Below are 18,529 nucleotides of genomic sequence, written 5' to 3'. Positions count from 1 at the left end.
GTGCCATCTGCTAGCCCAGAGCAATTTAGTTCAAGGGTAAGGAGCCTTAACTGGCAGCAACAAAAAACCTTGGTTTTTCCCCCTTTTCTTCTCTTTTCATAAGGGCTCCGGTGCTGTTGGGGGATTTAGCCAATTAGTTAAGATGTTTTCCACTGTTATTGTGCCTCCCTCAAAGGCTTCTGACGGTAAATTCTCCTCATCAAGTGGAAGATCTATTAAGTACCACTTATTGAAGTTTGCTAATTGCCAGCTAATAATAATAATGCTAATAACAATAATAATAATGCTGATTAAGAACGCTTTTAACCCCACTGTTGATTTCAAAGGGGGGTTACATGCACTGCACTGATTTCAGTTGGCATTTCTCCTGCTTTGTGGCTGAATGGGGTAAAAAGCAGGTTGGTGGCATTTGATTTTCTTGTTCTGGTGCAAAGAGCAGCTTGGTTTCAGGCCCGTCTACAAAAGCCTAAGTTCAGAAGCAAGAGATTTAAGAAGGAATAGAGAAGTGCAGGAGGAGAAGGCAACATGGAGAAGCATTTCATTAATTCCCTTGACAAGTGTAATTTAATTTTAATTATTTATGATTCCTCATAGCCCGCTAGTAAACGTTGTGGAGTATATTCTGTAAAACTAATGAAGTCTTAGTAATAGGACACCTTACTTAAGCCCTGCACGGAGTAGTGGGAAGATGTAGCTTGTCTCTTGCTTTGTGGTTGCTCCATCTCGGTGATGCTGTGGGCAATTATCCTTCATAGATCCCACCCAGGCTGGAATGCTGCTGTTCCAAATGTGCTCATTGTGTGGGAAGTGGATCTCGAAGCTTTTCATGTGGGTTTGCTGTACAACTTTGTGCTTTTTGAGCTGCAGTGATGGGACAGAGAGACCCTTTGTGGGCAGTTAGAGCATCCCCATGAAGTTATAATGAAGTTGTTTATCCCCCCTATGTTATTCCATTTGGATTTCTGCTGCTAATTCCCAAGAGGGTAAGGAAACATGGAGCAAAGAAGGAAGGCTGCTTGCTTTGGAATTCCTCAAAAGGGAAGAAAAAGCTTGTTCCTCCACAGTGTCATGGCTGGGGTTTGGGATAGGTGAAGGATGCTGGTATTCCTGAGCACTGGAGTTTTGGTGGACGGATCCTCGGGGTGGGCATGCCCAGAACAGCACGGGGGGGGGGTTGAATGGCAACCTAAATTTGAATGTTAAAAAGCTTTTGTTCATTATTGGTGGCATATCCTCCCCCTCCCCATTTGTCACTTGGAGCGGAGCTGTCACTCTTTTAATATCAAACAAATAATAAGCTCCTTCTAAAGTGATTTTTCTGACAAGGAGCTCAATATATTAAACTTTATCTATATTTTAATAGCCAATTTCACACCAAACTGCCTTCTTAATAATGTATTTACCACCTGGGGATATTATTCCAACCCATCTGGAAAGAATTGGAAATTAACTGTCCCTAAACTGAGTCTGTGTGTGCTTTAGATGCAGCGGAGATAACAGCGGTGTCATTCCTAGGGGAACTGGGGGAGGAAGCTCATCATGCACTGAGCAAAATGTCAGCAGCAAAGGCAATAGCTGGCGGGGAAATGAGTGCTCTCCTCTCCGCAACCGAGAGCCCAGCCCACCTCAGGAGTATTCAGCTGCTTGGGAAGCAGCTGACAGCACCTCAAGGGCTTCTTCTGCGCCTGTAAGAGCGGAGGGTTTGGGTTTCCAAGGATGCGGCATGGATACAGGGCTGAGGGGAATGCCAGCATCATCATAGCATAGAATCATGGAATGGTTTAGTAAGGAAGGGACCTTAAAGCTCATCCAGTTCCACGGGCAGGGCCACCTTCCACTAGACCAGGTTGCTCTAAGCGCCATCCAATCTGGCCTCGAACACTGCCATGTATGGGGCAGCCGCAGCTTCTCTGGGTATTCCAGTGCCTCACCACCTTCCCAGGGAAGAACTTCTCCCTAAGAAAGACACCCAAAAGAGGGGGAAAAGTTGTGTGTTTGTTACGGGAATGAATCCAGTTAGGCAGCACTTTCATCTTGCTCCAGTTTGGAATGCTCCCCACCAGGTCATTCTGATCCCATCTGAGCCCACGCTGTCTGATGCAGCCCAGGCAGACTGCAGCATCTGCTCTTCATGTGTACCTGCAAGTGTGTGTTTGGAAAACATCATTTTGTTCAGTCTTAAGTTATATATCTACGTGGTTACTGTTGCTATTTGTTTACCTCCTGCAGTTTCAAGGGGTCGAGCAGCTCGTTGGTGCTCTGTTGTACGTGATGGTGCCAAACCTACGCCTCTGATGTCCCCTCCAGACAGAAATCCACGCGAGAGAAAATACATCTTGTGGCTCCTTTGTCCTCTAAATAGGAGAGTGATAAGGTGCTTAGTCCACAGAGCAGTGTCATCCTAACCACAGCTTGCCAGGCTGGGTTTAAATCACATTTTGACTGTATTTCTTATCACATAGGAGCCTACCAAGGTCTATCTAGGTGACATTACTCATTCCTGGCTGTGCAGAGCATCCTTTGCCTCTGTTTCATGGCAGTGAAGACACAACAGGGATGGCACTGCCCGGGACATCAAGTCCCAGCAAAAGCCCCTTCCTGAGCCTCCTGGGTGCATTTGACAGGGAAAAACATCCCCATGGCACAGTGGGACAGCACAGACCTCCCTTGAACTGCTCTTCTTGGCAGGAAAATCCCAAAGGATGGGAAGTTTGAGAGTTTCCCTTGAACATGACACCGTTTGAGGGTTTGGTTGTATTATTTCTGCATGTCGAGATGAAGCCTTGCAATGTTTCCTTTGGGGTTTCAAATAATTAAGGGCAGCTACTACTTCAAGTCGACTAAAACATCCTACTTTAGAGATAAAAGTGCCTCGTGTTTGTTGTTGTAATGAGTAGTTTGACATTGAGATGAAAAGCTGCTGCTGTTTGTGTTGTAAAACCCGGGTTTGACGCTGTTCTTGAACAATATCAAACTGTTTCCTTCCATTTGGAACAAGATACACTTTGATCTAACCCCCCCCCCAAGATGTTTCAATCAGAATGGAGAAGCAGCAGCCCTAATGATCTGAAAATAGGATCAGATTGTAAAGTGTTTCCATCATGATGTTATGTCACTTAATAACACGCTCGGAGCGGTGCTGGGTGATGCTCGGCATCGCGTTTAGCATGGTGAAATGTGGGAGAAATCATTCCAAAGCATCTAAAATGCGGAAATACAAAAGTGAAATTGCAAAGTGAGCCCTTAAAGTCCTTAAAAATCTCATTTCTGGCATTTTGGGGTGTTGCTGAGCTCAAGGGAAGAAAGGATGCGGGTGCTTTTGTGTCGTTTCAGTCTGAAACAGAACTGAAAGCAAAGTGTTAAGAAGTTGGAAGCTCCTTGTGAAATGGACCTTAGAATCATAGAAACAATTCTATGAGAGAATTCTCTAAATCCACCTATTTTAACCATGATCCCAACATGAGGGGAAGTGCTGGGAAGGAGGAGTGGGACCCTCTGGACTGTGTCTGTGCATTTGGGCTGAGTTGTGTTTGGAGAGGGGTGGATTTGCACATCTTTGCTCCCAAGGAACAAGGGATGGGACAAGAGGAAACGGCCTCAAGCTGCACCAGGGCAGGTTTAGATGGAGCTGAGGAACAATTCCTGCCCCAGAGGGTGCTCAGGCATTGGAACAGGCTGCCCAGGGCAGGGCTGCAGTCACCGTCCCTGCAAGTGTTCACACACCGTGGAGACGAGGCCTCAGTGCCATGGGTTGCTGGTGGCCTTTGGCAGTGTTGGGGAATGGTTGGACTGGATGAGCTTAAAGCTCTTTTCCAACCTGGTTGATTCTGTGACCCCTGTTTTAAACTGGCACTTTGGGTACCTTTGCTCTTGTGTTGCTTTGGCATTTTCCCATTGGGGATGCCAGGAAATGAGAGGGATGGAGGCAACAAGGTTTGGGGTTGCATCCTGCAAGCTCCAGAGGGCTTGCTGCTGTGGTCCTTCTGGATTTCTTAGTGGTGCTACCTATCTGGGAGCAGGGAGGGGGTGATGGCCATCTCTGCAGTGCCCAAACCATCAGCTAAGCACACAGACTCTGTGTGACAGCCAGGTCAACGAGGAGAGGTGCAGAAAGGCTGCTTTAATCCTGCAAGGGGAGGATATGAGTGCTGACAGTTACCTGGGGACCCTGAGATACCACATTCCCTAACTTAATCAGACAGATAACGGGAGCAGCTAGAGCTGAGGCAGGAGCAGGAACTGCTGAACAATAGGAGCAGCCCCCCCCGGGCCCCCGTGCTGAGCTGGAGATAATCAACTCTCTCCAAATCTGTCACCGTGCGATAAGTGATGAATTAGAATCAATTATATGTTTAAAATAATAGACCTCCCCATGGTGTTACTCTCCACAACAGTGACAGCATCAGCCTGGCCGGTGATGGCAGCTGTGCTGGCACTGGCACCAGCAGGGCTGGGACACCTCGTGTGCCACCAGGGAGCTCAATGTGGTCTTTTCCAAAGCAACCCATTCCATAGCAGCCTTCCAATATCTGAAGGGGGCTACAAGGATGCTGGAGAGGGACCCTTCATCAGGGACTGTAGCGACAGATCAAGGGATGATGGGTTCAAATTGAAACAGGGGAAGTTCAGGTTGGAGATAAGGGAGAAGTTCTTTACTGTGAGGGTGCTGAGGCACAGGGTGCCCAGAGAAGCTGTGGCTGCCCCATCCCTGGCAGTGTTCAATGCCAGGGTGGACACGGGGGCTTGGAGCAAGCTGCTCCAGTGGAAGGTGTCCATGCCTATGGCAGGGGGTTGGAACTGGTTGATCTTAAGGTCCTTTCCAATTCAATCCATTCCATGATCTATGATTCTATTTGTAGCTTATAGGGATTTACCATTTTTGTTGCATTATTGGCCGCTTCACACGCTTGGCCTCGCTGCTGCTCTCTGTGTGGAGCAGCTATTTCTGAGCTGCTGAGTGCTGCTCTGCTAAATAACACCATTTTGAGTGCGTTTTTCCTCTCCCTCAAATGCCAGGAGGACACCTGAAGGTGTGAAAATGCAAGATTAACCTCGTGAATCATCCATCAAATGGTGCACAGTTGGTTTGCTAGTGCTGGGCTGGCAGGAGAGGGGAAAAGCATCCAGACTTGAGTGGCCTGGTGCTGGTTGGCAAATGCTCTTGTAGGGTGGTGGGAAGAGCGTGTCTGTCCATCCCAGTACTTAATTTGGGTTGAAAAAAGAGATGTGGAGCTTGGATAAAGAGGAATGGCTTGAACCTGCCAGAGGGGAGACTGAGATGAGCTCTTAGGCAGAAGCTCTTCCCTGTGAGGGTGCTGAGGCGCTGGCACAGGGTGCCCAGAGAAGCTGTGGCTGCCCCATCCCTGGCAGTGTTCAAGGCCAGGTTGGACACAGGGGCTTGGAGCAAGCTGCTCTAGTGGAAGTTGTCCCTGCCCTTGGAACTGGATGGGCTTTAAGGTTCCTTCCAACCCAAATGACAATCTGTGATATCTGGTCTTTTGGCCATGCTGCTTGCAAAGGGTCTTAGGAAGAAAACTGGGGCCTGGGAGAACATCTCCCCTGGAGGCTGTGGCTGTACTTAAGAGCTGCTCTGGCCATTTTGACGAGGATCAGGCTGATGTGCTTGCTTTTCTGCCAGAAGCTACAGTGCTGTAGCTTGACATGGTCTTGATGCAAAGGGTTTTGAGACCCCTGGGTTCAGCCTGCGTCCTTCCCAGGCACATTTCCATACCCAGCCATGTAACTTTGCTCGGGTGTTCTCAGATGGTTGTCATAGGATCAACTATCCAAGGACAATGACTCCACCACTGCCCTGGGCAGCCTGCTCCAATGCCCATCACCCTTTCCATTAAGGAGTTGTTCCTAATCTCCATCCTAAACCTCCCTTGGTGCAGGTTGAGGCTGTTTCCTCTTGTCCTGTCACTTGTTCCTTGAGAGCAGGGACCAGTCCCCTCCTGCCTCCATTCTCCTGTCAGGCAGTTGTAGGGAGCGATAAGGTCTAATTGAACTGGAAGTTCCCCAGCTCCCTGCAATGCCAGGGGGGGAAATATTCCCTGTCCATCCCAAATTGGATTGGAAACCTGTTCCTAGCCTGCCTTGCCTTATTACTGTGTGAAATAGCACAAGTTGCAGCCATAAAGCCCCTGGAATCATGTGCTGAACAGGGGCGTTGGGACCAGTTCTAATGGATTGAAGCAAGCGGCTCACCAGCCACAGGGGTGCCCTGGGAATTCCCTTTTGAATCTTATTTACATTCAGCCCTAACAATAGCTCCCAAGCTCGGCTATAAATAATTTCTAGGCAAGAGTTGTCTAATTAAACGTACAACAGCAAAGAAAGTACTTTTAACCACAAGGCTGGTGCCCTAATGAACGTAATCACTGCATCGGGACAGCTTAGGAAACAGAACTTGACATCTCCCGGCGGAGGCAGAGAGATGGAGGGGAACCATACTTGGGGAGAATTCCCTATCAATATTTAATTGCGTGGCGTGTAACGCGCCGTCGTGTTTTGAAACATCAAATGGAAGCCCCACAGAAACTGGAGAACCTTTAAAGCAGATTTGAGGAGGGGGAGCCTCTGCTTTTACAGCTGTCTGGGGAGGGACCAACATCGAAGTGCCCCTGTGGGCATGCAAATGGTTCTGTTGTTGGGAAAACAGCCTGAATTTGCAGCCTTCCCTCACCCACCACAGTCTTCTTCCGCTCCTTGGGCCTCAGTTGTGTTGTCTCTAAGGGGAGAATACAAGAATTCCCCCAGCCCTCATAGAGGCCCATCACAATGGGTTTTGAGACTCACGTTATCCATAACCAGCCCTGTGCCACAGTGCTGTACAGCTAAAACAAGCAGGAGCTGGTGGGATTTGGTGATGGGCAGAAGCGGTGTGCTGCAAATAGGTAGATCCAGCTGGAGCTTGGGATAGCAGAGAGGATATTGGGCAGAGCCTGATGCTGACCTGGGAGGTTTAAAGACGTAGAATCATGGAATACCATGCTGGAAGGGACCTCAGCGATTATCTGATCCAGCTTTTCTTGGCGAAGATAGATGTCCCAGCACCTTGTCCAGCCAAATCTTCAAGTGTCCAGTGTTGAGGGTGGAGGTTATTGTCCATGTAGCTTAGGGGTGATGGAAAAGCATCTATGGCTGGTTCCCATTGGCTTTATAATGGACTCAATGCCTATGTCTAGGGGTGAAACACAGCAGTGCAGCCTATGCATGCTGCTGTTCACCCTGCCTAGAATTTGGGCTTCTCAAAAGACTCGGGCACAGAATGATGGGGCCAACAAACGCCACCTGCATTTGGAGCAGAGGTGCAGATTGATGCCAGTAGGTCCATAGTGTTTTCCTTCAGGATCTGGGAATAACACAGCCCTGAAAAGCATATCCCTTGGTTTGTGGTGGTGGTCCTGGCAAGAGATGCTGTTTCAGCTCCGTCTGCCAGCCCTTGGTGAATGCTGGCTTCATCCCTAGAGAGTATCTCAGCTCTGCTGCGATTAATCTAATCGGCCACTGGATGTCAATGTTGCCTCATCCAATTCCAAGTGGGAAAGGCCTGCGTCTTCAGAAAGGGGAAGAAAACGCTATTGTCAGGTTGGATGTTGTTTTCTTCTGCGGAGTCGGCTATTGAGCACAGCTGAACGAAGGTACTGGGAAGGAAACAGTCTTTGCCCTTGTTTTGCTCAGCCAGGGTGGGATTTGAGCCAGTCTAAACCCTGATTTAAGACAAAAAGCCTCAGCAGAAGGAAAAGCTGGATGCAAAAGCGTATCCCATCCTTTGAGGCACAGCTCCATGCGAGTTGTTGGTGGTTAGCATCGGGCTTTTACATGGTGTTCAGGAGGATGGTGATGGTGCAAGGGAGGTTTGAGGATGTCTAGTGAGAAAATCCAGCTCTACAAGGGGAGGTTTCTCAGCAGCATGTCAAAGCAGAGCTGGATTTAAGCATTGCAGCTTGGTCTCCTCTCCGTTATCCATCTCCTCATCCCAGGGAAGCACAGCAGCAGCTGCATCCTGCCAAGATTCATGAGCAATAACGCCTCTCCTCCACCTCCTCCCTTCCTTGGAGAAGTCATTTAAATCCAGGCCCTGGTTGGGATGCAGGTGCAGCAGCTGGCTTCTCCAGGCTATTTGCACGCCCAGATGGGACATCTTGAGGGGGAACTTGGGAAGAATTGAATTTTGATGTAGGTCTAAAGGTATGGCCCCAATGGGATGAGCAAGGATGGGGAGAGGTGCATCTTGGTCCTCTATGTGCTCTGATATAGACCTTCCCACCAAGAATATCTGAGGTTGGAGAAGCTGCTCATGCCCTTTGCTTGGGCAGCACATCCCTGGCAGTGAGACATGAGGGCTGGTGAAGGCTCCTTGCCCTCACTGGCACCTCTGCAGCAGTTAAAGGCAGGACGTTGCTCCCCTGAGCTGTCATCTTGCTCCTAAAAAGGGAGGAAAATGGATTTGTGGTTTCCATCCCTTTGGAATTGCCTCCCTCCCCATCCCCCCTTCACCCCCCTGGGTTCATTTGAGCGCGTTAATAGCTCAAATTTAATGATAAGTCTAAGGGAATTCATTTATAAGATAAATAAGATGTTATTAGTACATTAGTGGCAAAAAATGCACAAGGACACTGCTAATCTAAGGTGAAAATGCCTTCCTGCGTGAAATTTAATTAGCAGATTGTGTTCTATTAGTGACTTTTATGGGGAGTTCATGAAAATGAATACAAATATGATGCACGCAGCCTCTCGAGTGCAGTGAGAGCCTGGCTAATAGAGCCTCCCTCTCCCTGCCACACTGCTGCTAGCATGGAAAACACCAATGTGTGTTCTACCCCCTTGCCACAAGAGGACTTTCTGGAGGCAGGATAGCCTGGGGCCACCTTGATGGGGCAGCCACAGCTTCTCTGGGCACCCTGTGCCAGCGCCTCAGCACCCTCACAGGGAAGAGCTTCTGCCTAAGAGCTCATCTCAGTCTCCCCTCTGGCAGGTTAAAGCCATTCCCCTTGGCCTGGCCCTACAGGCCCTTGCCCAAAGCCCCTCTCCAGGTTTCCTGTAAGCCCCCATAAGGCATTGGAAGGCTGCTCTGAGGTCTCCCCTGAGCTTTATCTTCTCCATGCTGAAGCCTGTCCCATAAGTTGAGTGAAATGGAATGGGGCAATCGGAAACATCCCATCTTTTCCCTCTGCCTGCACAAACAAGCTTGTTGGAGCAGTGTCTCTGTGACAAGAGCAGTGATCTCCTTCATGCTTTGAATTCTCTCCCCAGCCAGATGTCCTGTAACACTCAAGACTGGTAGCAGAGGATGCCAGGTCCTGCAAAGGGTCCACCACAGAGCTTCAGCCTCACGCTGCCATGTGCTGCTGTTCGTGCAGGGCTGTTGGCGTGCGGTAGCTGCGGGGGAATGGATCCCATCCAAGAACATCATACATCTTTTAAGGACTTGTGTTCCCTTAGCAAGCCTGAGGGTGTTGTGCAGCTGCTAGTGCCAGGTTGTGCTGGAATCAGGCTGTAGACATGTCACTTTTGGTGTCCCTTTTCCTTCTGGCTCACCTTGCAGAGCCGGTGCGGCGTGGACTCCCATGATGGATGATGGGTTGGACTTAGAGAATCCCAGACTGGTTTGGGTGCAAAGAGACCTTAAGGCGTATCCAGTTCCAACCCTCTGCCATGGGTAGGGACACCTTCCACTAGAGCAGGTTGCTTCAAGCCCCATCCAACGAGGCCTTGAACATTGCCAGGGATAGAGCATTCACCACTTCTTTGGGCGGCCTGTTCCAGTGTCTCACCATCCTCACAGGGAAGAGCTGAGTCGTCCTTGGTTTTGTGCTTGGGGTGGTCCCAGAGCTGGAAAACATTCCTGTGCTGGATACTGTTTTGAGACCTTATAGATGACTTAGGAAGGGAAAACATCTTGGCATTAGCAACAAAAAGAGAACGAAATGAAAGGGATTTCTGTTCTCAGTCTTCCCTGGGAAGACTCTTCGTACCTTTGGGAGTCCATCCAGTGCATTTCAGCCCATCCAAACCTTCTGGTCCCAGCCACTGTGAGAGGCTAAAGGAGGTATCCCTTAGTGATGCTGCTAGCCAAAATCCAGGTGAGATTCAAACTGGTGGTGGACACCATGCAGCAGGTGATGTGATGCGCATGCGATCTTTGAAGGTGATAGTGAGGGTGTTTGGCCACCAGAGGAGCAGAGAGAGGCTTTGTGCCCTGGGAAATAGCCTAAGAGCACTCACCTTCCCCATGGAAGACCTGTCCCATCCCTTGTATTGACGCAGAATGAACCTGATGAGGCTTTTGAGGCTGGGGGGAGAGTCCATCGGTTACTGTTGCTGACGTAGGAGGCATCTGGTGATGGTTTGAAGGATGCTCCCCTCCCATCTGCGGGTGTAGGATCCAGCTTTTGCTGCTTTTCTTGCCGAGCAGAGGCAGAGCAGCGAAGCAAATGCATGAGGAGTCATTACTCATGCAGATGATCCTCACAATTCAATAGAGGTAATTAGGAGAATGATGGAGGAAATTAGCACTTTCAGTGGCTTTATTAATATTAATAAAATGATTCCACGGTTAAAAATAATAACAATAATAATATTAATAAAACAAACAGCAAACTGCACAAGAGCTCTGCCCAGCTACTGAGGCTGCTCAGGCAGTGCTCAACCAGTAGCTTGAAGCATCCTTCAGGGACAGGTTGCCCTCTCTAAACACACTGTTGTAGAAGGCAGGATGGGTTGGGGCCTATTTGAGGGTGATTCCTTGTTCATCTTCCACATTAGGGAGAAGAGCCGAAGCTCAGCCCATCCTTAAGGCATTAGGAATTGAGTGGCTTGTCTTTAATGTGCCAGTGGTCTTGACGATAGGGTGTTCTGATGCCTCTTGTCTTCTTGCATCTTCACCTGCTTGTCTCTGGTGGTCCTGGCAGGAGAAACTTTCCCATGTCTCCACTTGCTATAGGTTTGGTGTAATGTGGTTCCTGCTTCTTCCATGCAGACCCATTCCCAGGTCATGCTCCCAGCTCTCTTTCCCATTCCCTCTTGTATTGATGGCAGTAGAGGGCTGTGGAGCACTGCCACCAAAGAGCCTTGGGATAGCTCTTGAGCTCCCTGTGCCAGTGACACACCAGATATGCGGGAGTATTTGGAGGAGGTTATTTACAGGGGGTGAGGAGCTGATCACATTAAAGGCAGCATTATTAATGAAAAGAGATGACAAATGTATTTAGACATGTAAAGATTTAATTAGGCTTTTTATTATTAAAACATTGCTGAAAGTGCTTATTGAAGCCCTCTGCTTTCTTCTGAGATCAAGGATTCTTGCATCCTAAGAGGAGGATTTGGTGTAAGGAAGGGAATAACTGGTACTAAGTGGATTTGCAGAAGGCAATAAGACTTTGGCTTTGGATCTTGGACACAGGATTCAGGCTGGCTGTACCCATGGGGATACCTGCCTACACTTGACTCTTTTGGGGAGGCATTTTTGCAGTCATTGGAGCACTTTGCTTGCTATGAGGGACATCTGGAGAGGTGCAGTGTTGGGCTGGGGACTGTGCTTTATGTGGAGGATGGCAGCAGAAGAGACCTTGGAAGGGCTGTTGGACTCGTGGCTCCTTCTCCATCCATGCATATGTCTAAAAACCTTCCTGATGGAGCAAAGAGAAGATGCTCAGAGACCCACTGAGGTCTAAGCTGTGTGCCTGGGGCACTGGAGAGCAGCTCTGTTTGTTGTCACTCCATGGGGAGCTGTGACTATGCCAGGAACAGCTCTCTCCTGCCTGTCCTGATTGCGCGGGTGCTCCTGAGTTAGAGATGCCTGTCTGGTGGGTGGTGCCAATTCCCAGAGCTTTCTCCATCCATCTTTATTTAAATGGGAAAAGATCAGAGCAGCTGAACCCATTGCTTTAATGATAGATTCCATTATATCAGACTGTAATTGCAAAAAATCAGTTGCTGTGATTAAAACCTCACAGATATGGTGGCTTTCTGCTGGTGCTTTACGTGGGGTAGAATCACAGAATCCCAGACTGATTTGGGTTGGAAAGGACCTTAAAGCTCATCCTGTCCCAACCCTCTGCCACAGGCAGTGATACCTTCCACTAGAGCAGCTTGCTCCAAGCCCCATCCACTTGGCTTTGAACACTGCCAGGGATGGGGCAGCCACAGCTTCTCTGGGCACCCTGTGCCAGGGCCCCAGCACCCTCACAGGGAAGAGCTTCTGCCTTGTAGCCAAACTGAACTCCTCCTGTATCAGTGTGAACCCATCACCCCTTGTCCTATCACTACAGTCCCTGATGCAGAGCCCCTCTCCAGCATCCCTATAGCCCCCTTCAGACACTGGAAGCTGCTCTGAGGTCTCCACTCAGCTTCTCCAGGCTGAACAGCCCCAGTGTTCTCAGCCTGTCTCTGTATGGAGCTGCTCCATCTCCTGAGCATCCTCATGGCCTCCTCTGGACTTGCTCCAACAGCTCCACGTCCTTAAGCTGAGGACACCAGAACTGCACGCAGTGCTGCAAGTGGGGTCTCATGAGAGCAGAGGGGCTGCATCACCTCCTTTGACCTGCTGCTCGCACTGCTGGGGATGCAGCCTAGCACACAGGGGGTTTCTGCCTGCGAGCACACACTGACGCAGGTCACGTTCAGTTTCGTATGGACCAGAACCCCTAAGTCCTTCTCCAAGCATCTCCAAAGACCTCCATCCTCTACTCCTTATTGCTGGGGATCCTCATGGAACCCAGTGCTTCGTCTCCAGTGAGCTGCCCCTGCAGCTCTGGAATCGGGAGCCAGATGGGTTTCCCTCTCCATCTATGGAACCATGCCCAGGGCCATATATCCTGCACTGAGGTGACAGAACCAGCAAGGGGTGGGGGGGAAGTATTTCCATTCCTGAGGAATTTGCAAGGCTGGCAGTTTGGAGGGAGGGGGGAAGCAACCCTATCTCCCAAATTGTAAATTAAGCAGCTCTGGTCAGGAACTGTCACGGCAGCAGAAGAAATATGGAACCTCTGGGGTCGTGTATGCAGAGTAATTTTTTCTGACTGTAACTCTACTTAAAAGCAAAGATAGGATGAAAACGCTGAGAGCATTTTAAATGGACTCAGCAGAGATCGGATTCAGCTTCAGGGGAGCCTGTCTTGGGTGTTGGCTTACTCTAAACTCCCTGACACCAGAGGTTCGTGTGTGGCTGAGAGATAAATCACTTAAAATAGTCTGTTTTCAGTGGTTTTAGTCGGTTGTGGTGGGTTGCAATGCAAGAGGGTGGTAGTGTTGAGGTGACGCATTGCTGCTTGCTCCCCACCTTGATTCAGGGTGCAGATAGGCTCCGAATGGGTCAGGTTTCTGAGTGATGGAGACCCCAGTGAGGTGAAGCTGACTTGGCAAGGTCTGTGTGTGCATCAGGCTCCCTGGAGAGCACAAAGCAGCCATGAGAGAGATGATGGGATAAGGCTCATTTTAAGGAACTATAAGAGGAAAAGGGATGAGAACTTCATAAAACATAACCCAACGTGAACTTCCCTCGGGAGTGAATCAAGCTCCGGTCTTGGTTCTGCTCCTTGGTCTTTGCCTTTGGCTTAGAAGAAGTGAACAAGGTGCCTGGCTTTTCCCTTGTGCTGTGCAAAGCAAGCCTGTTTGAAACTCTGCTTTAAGCCCTTTGAAACAAGCCAGGACCCTGAAGCTGTCAATCTGTGGTGTGTTGTATTCTAGGACATGCTGGGTACAGGGAGTTTAGGGGGAGGGAAGCAGGAAAGATGCATCATCACCTCTCCTGGGCATGCAAGAATAGGGAAGGGCTGTATTTTCCTCCCCAGTCTGTGTCAAGGCAGAGGCAGGATCTTGGGTTCACTGGGGTGATGGACAGAGTGAAGAGTGCGTTACTCCTCGATGCATCTCTTGCGAGGTTTGTGGAGCTATTTTGGACATTGCAAGGCCTGAGGAAGGGAGAAGGAAAGGTTTGGAGTTCATGCCCGTCTCTGCGTGAGATGCTCTCTGTGGTGGTGCTCCTGCCTCCCTTGGCCATCCTCGCCACAAAAAGCAGGATGTCTGGACCAGGCACATCATGCTGGGCAGCAAATGAGAAGCCAAAGCTGTGTGGAGACCTCAGAACAGCCTCCAGTATCTGAAGGGGGCTACAAGGATGCTGGAGAGGGACCTGCATCAAGGACTGGTTGGTCCTTTCCAACCCAGATTAGTCTGGGACTCTATGATTCCATAAAATGTAATTCCCTTGGGTGGGAATTCCCTTGGAGTGACAGCCAGGCCAAGCTGTGCTCCATCATGATGTGGTTCATGGAGAAAGACGGGACAGCCGGCCCCATGGGCCCATCCTTCTGCTGTGGCATCAGGCATCCCGTTTCAGGGGAGGTTTCTAAGTGCCTGGCTTGCAGCCACAATAGGTAGATCCTCCTTTTAGGAGCATGGGAATGCCCCAAATCATAGTCCCATAAGATATTAATAAAGGTGGGTTTGGTGGCTGGGAAGTGGCGAGTGCATTCGTGTATGCTCCCAGGAAATGCAGCATCTAGATATTCAGGATAATGGTGTGACAGGAGGAAATTGGGATGGGGAGAAGAGTGACAGCCACCCCAGCTTTGCCCTCTCTTCCCTCCATCTTCCTCCCTGCATCCCCTGGATTTCAGTGGTGCCAGATTTTCATCCCGTGTGTTGGAAACAATATCTTGGAGCCATTCATTTCCCATTTAATTGGCTATTGGGGAGAAAATAACCAAGGGAAGTCATGCAGGGGAAGTTCTCTTCCGTGCTTTTTTTGGCAACAGAGTCACAACAGCCTTAAATTTATTTATTTAATTGCATTATTAAAAGCATAAATAAAAATAAATCCAGGAGAGCAGGCGGATCTCTGCTTTGCAGCTCTAAAATAGAACTATAAATGCCACGGAGCACTGGGGGAATGATTTATTAGCCTGTTATTGTGAGTGACTGGGATGCTTTCGATGGAGTCCTTGCTAATTTTTAACAGCTGCATTAAATCACAGCTGCTATCAAGCTGTTATAATATAATCACCCAATGGCCTGCAACCCAGGGTCAGTGCTGGAGCCCTTCGTTTGCTTCCCATCTCAGCCCTCCGAGGGGAGGGCAAATAAATAGGACTCCTTGTAGCGGCCTCATTTTATCATCCAGGAGTTGATAATAAATAAAACCTCTATAAAACTTTTCCTAAAAGGAGGTTGGATCAGAATTTGCAACGAGGAAAAAACCTTGTTTTGTGCTTAGATATGGTCAGGACTCCTGGGCCCTATTTCTAGGGCTGAAAGGGAGCTTGTCGTTGCTGATTTATTGGGAAGATGGAGGAATTTGGCTGCAGATGGGGCTGGAAGGAGGGGAGAAGGACCTGAAGCAGGTAGGAACGTCTGTCTTGGCTCCTTTGCCTTCGTTGTTTCAGACGAGTCACTTAAATTTCCCTACAGCTCGCCTGCTTTCCCCTCCTTTGACAAATAACGTGTGTGTTTATGTGGCTGGGCTCCGGAGGGGGTTAATACTTGGCCTGGAAATCTCTTTAGAAGTGCCAATTTGTAGCAACAGAGAAAACAACAATGAATAAGAGAGCCTGGGAGGTCCAGAAGTGAGCAAGCGGCTGCTTATCAGGCCGGTGGCTTGCGGAGCCAGCCGCAATAGCAGGGATGGGTTTAAAGGGTGAAGGAGATAGGAGGGATGGAGGGAGGGGGGGAAACCTCAAGTAAATAAAACCAAAGCAGTTAGGAAGAAAATGCCACCCATCTGCAAGGCTCCTATTTTTCTTGATGGGTTTGCTTAATGTTTGAGCAGCTGCTTAACATGACAATAGAGTCGTGAGGAGATGCAGGATGGGTGAGGAAAGGATGGAGCTTTCCTGCTCATCCTGCTCACTGGGGCTCTGACTCTGATGAATATCCCTGCACAAGGGGATGCTGTGTCTTGAACCCAGCCTGGGAAGTGTTTTGGAACGCTGCTGTTGCAGTGGTTTGTCCTTGTTGGAATTGGAGGGGGGTAAAAGGGGCTTTGCCCTGAATACAGCCAAAGGAACCTCAGGGCTACTGGGTGGTGAAAGAACCAGCTCCTGGTGGCTGCTCCAAAGCCATGTGCCCCTTGGGAATGGTGCACACAGCGATGCTTTGGAGGGACCTTTGGCTTCCAGGGTTGCTTGAGGCAGGTCTCTTATTCCTCCAAAGGAGTTTGGCTTCCTTTGTCTTTTCCTACCTCGTTATTCTCTCTGCAGAACGGGATAACAAGCTCTTGCAGCTTGCAGGCTGTTTCCTTGCTGCGGTATCGGAGGTTGTCGGGTTGTCAGCAACCTGGAGATAGCAGGGATTGCTGACAGCAGGCAGAACTGTGTACAGAAACCTTGCTCAGCCTTTGAAACCGCAGGCAAACCTCCCCCAAGGTTACCCTTCTCGTAAAACGTGCTTAGTTTTGTTTGCTGCAAACCTAGATTTTAATCCCAGAATCCATTCTCTTTGAAGAGAATTGGGTTGGAGTCACAAGTAAATGGCTCAGACCAGGCTGACTGGAAAAGATGAATTAGAACTGACCTAGGAAGATGGAGATGTTCCCATCCCCACCTCGGCTTTGCCACTTGCATATTTATCTCTTTGTGCCCAATACCCCTGAGAATAAATCAGCAGTGAGATGTGCATGGAGCAGATCCGCTGGCTCAGATAGTGAGGTCCCTGTGCTGGCATTTACCCACAGCTCAAATCAAACTCCCAGTGAACTTATCCAAAGCCCGCAGGAGCCAAGATCCTTCCTTCACCCAATGTTCCCCCTCCCTTTCAGCCCTTAGAAACAAGTATTTCAAAGGAGGAAAAAACATCATCTGCAGTGGGCACGGTGAGGAAAGACTGCAAACACTGAGAATTCTGATTTCCCCTGGGATTTGCAGCCTGGGAAGTTCAGACAAGCAACGAGTAAGTGTTTTAGACCTTTATCTGCTTAACGCAACAGCCCAAGCTACCCACTGCAGGGGTGAGAGGAGGTAAAGAGACCCTGCTCTGCTGCCATCTCTCCTGCCTCTTCCAGCAGGCAGCACAGGCAGGAGATGGCTGCTCCTGGAAGCCAGCTTGTCCCATCAGTGAGATGTTCCAAAGGCTCATGTGTGTTGGCCTGTTGCCTCGGGAAGGAGAGCGGGTGAGAAATGAGTGTGTCAAGGCAGAGGCAGGATTCTGGGCTTCCTGGTGGTAGACAGGCTGTGCTGCTCCATGGTGAGAGCCATGGGGCTGCTAGGGACCATCCTGGGAGGAGAGGACCATATTGGAGGGTTACGTGGTGGGCAGGTTGAGCGCTGTGCAGTGCTTCAGCTCTCTACAGCACAAGCTGTTGCTTGCAAGGGAATCCAGGTTTTCAGTCGATGGAATTAGGCGTATTTTCCTCTTGCTTTCCCTCTTTAGCTTTACATCTTGTTGTCTTGGCCACTCTGCTGATACAGAGGCAGAGCTGAGGGTGGGGTTGGGCTGCAAGCCCTGTAGCTCTACAGTTAGACATGCCTGCATGGCATGGGGATAGGTTTGATGCTCAGCCCAGAGCTGGGGAACACTGGTCCTCCTATCCCCCAGCATGGGAGAAGTTGTTATCCCAACCAGCTCTGTGATGAGTGGCTCTTGTGTCACCCAGGGGTGCAAAATAGCAACACCCACTGAGCAGAACAGGTAGATACGGTTTTCCTTCCTGTCACCTTCTGAATGGGTGCTGGGGATACTGCTTCAAAGCCTCCCAGGACAGCCAAGAACGTGGTTTCCTTCTTCCAGCATCTCGTGGAGGTGGCACAAGTGGGTTCTGATCGTTTCCACGTCTCTGTATTTTGTAAATAAGCCCAGAGGCTACACGGTGTCTTCGTGTTTGGAAATAGCATCAACAGGGCTCTGCGCTATCTATTTATTTGTTCTTTTATTAGTTCGGTTAAGAGCTCGCAAAACACTTTGCAAGCGGCGATGAAATGAGCCTTGTAATGTTGGCAGGAGAGGGAAGAAATGTTCCTGCTCCGCTTGGCAGTGCCTATGCTTGCTATAGGGATGTGGTGGGCTTTCTGAGGTGGCATTTGGGGGAAATGGGGCCGTTGTGTTGCCCCATGCTTGGTCACACTGATGGGAGTGTGCAGCGAGCTGGAAACAGCAGCAGCTTGTCTGCCCCTGCTACTCGTAACCTACAGTGCTTCTAAATAGGACTTTGGGCCATAAGGGGATGGAACTGAGGCTTCAGAGCAAGAAGGGGCATTTTGCAACCTCAAACCTGCTCTTGTCTTGGGGGGAACATGGGCTCTGTCACCCTCGAGCTGCAGCATGCCGTGTTCCCATTCCCCTGAGCATCCCCACTATAGAAACCCCATATCCTTTGGGCTGGTATTGAAGCACGAGGCTTTTAATCTCTGTAATCCCCCATCCTGCACTTTCTTTCTCTTCTCTACTCGTAGAACAGTTTGGGTTGGAAAGGGCCTGAAGATCATCCAGTTCCAGCCCCTCCAATTCCCTCCTTTTTGCCCCATTCTGGGTTTTCCCCTCTGTTTCCCAGTGATGTGGGAGATGCGGGCTTGCTGGAAGCATCTCTTCGGCA

General features: G+C 49.5%; 1 protein-coding gene across 4 annotated transcripts in view; it reads left to right on the top strand.

The window, feature by feature from the left end:
• Window positions 1–18,529, top strand: part of LOC133281060 (opioid-binding protein/cell adhesion molecule homolog) — a 332,189-nt gene that overhangs the window by 211,045 nt on the left and 102,615 nt on the right. The window contains exon 1 of one of the 4 annotated variants that reach the window (XM_061476214.1): window positions 15,063–15,347. The exons of the other annotated variants lie outside the window; for them this stretch is intronic. The gene's annotated coding sequence lies outside the window, so the exon portion shown is untranslated. Of the gene's footprint in view, window positions 1–15,062; window positions 15,348–18,529 lie in introns of those variants that run through there. 4 annotated transcript variants of the gene reach the window in all.

Source organism: Pezoporus flaviventris, unplaced genomic scaffold (assembly GCF_033815535.1).
Source record: "Pezoporus flaviventris isolate CSIRO_AGI_PZ_B2104156 unplaced genomic scaffold, CSIRO_AGI_Pfla_v1 ptg000093l, whole genome shotgun sequence".
NCBI lineage: Eukaryota > Metazoa > Chordata > Aves > Psittaciformes > Psittacidae > Pezoporus > Pezoporus flaviventris.
Note: the sequence above shows the minus strand (reverse complement) of the source record. Positions and strands in the feature narration are given on the sequence as shown.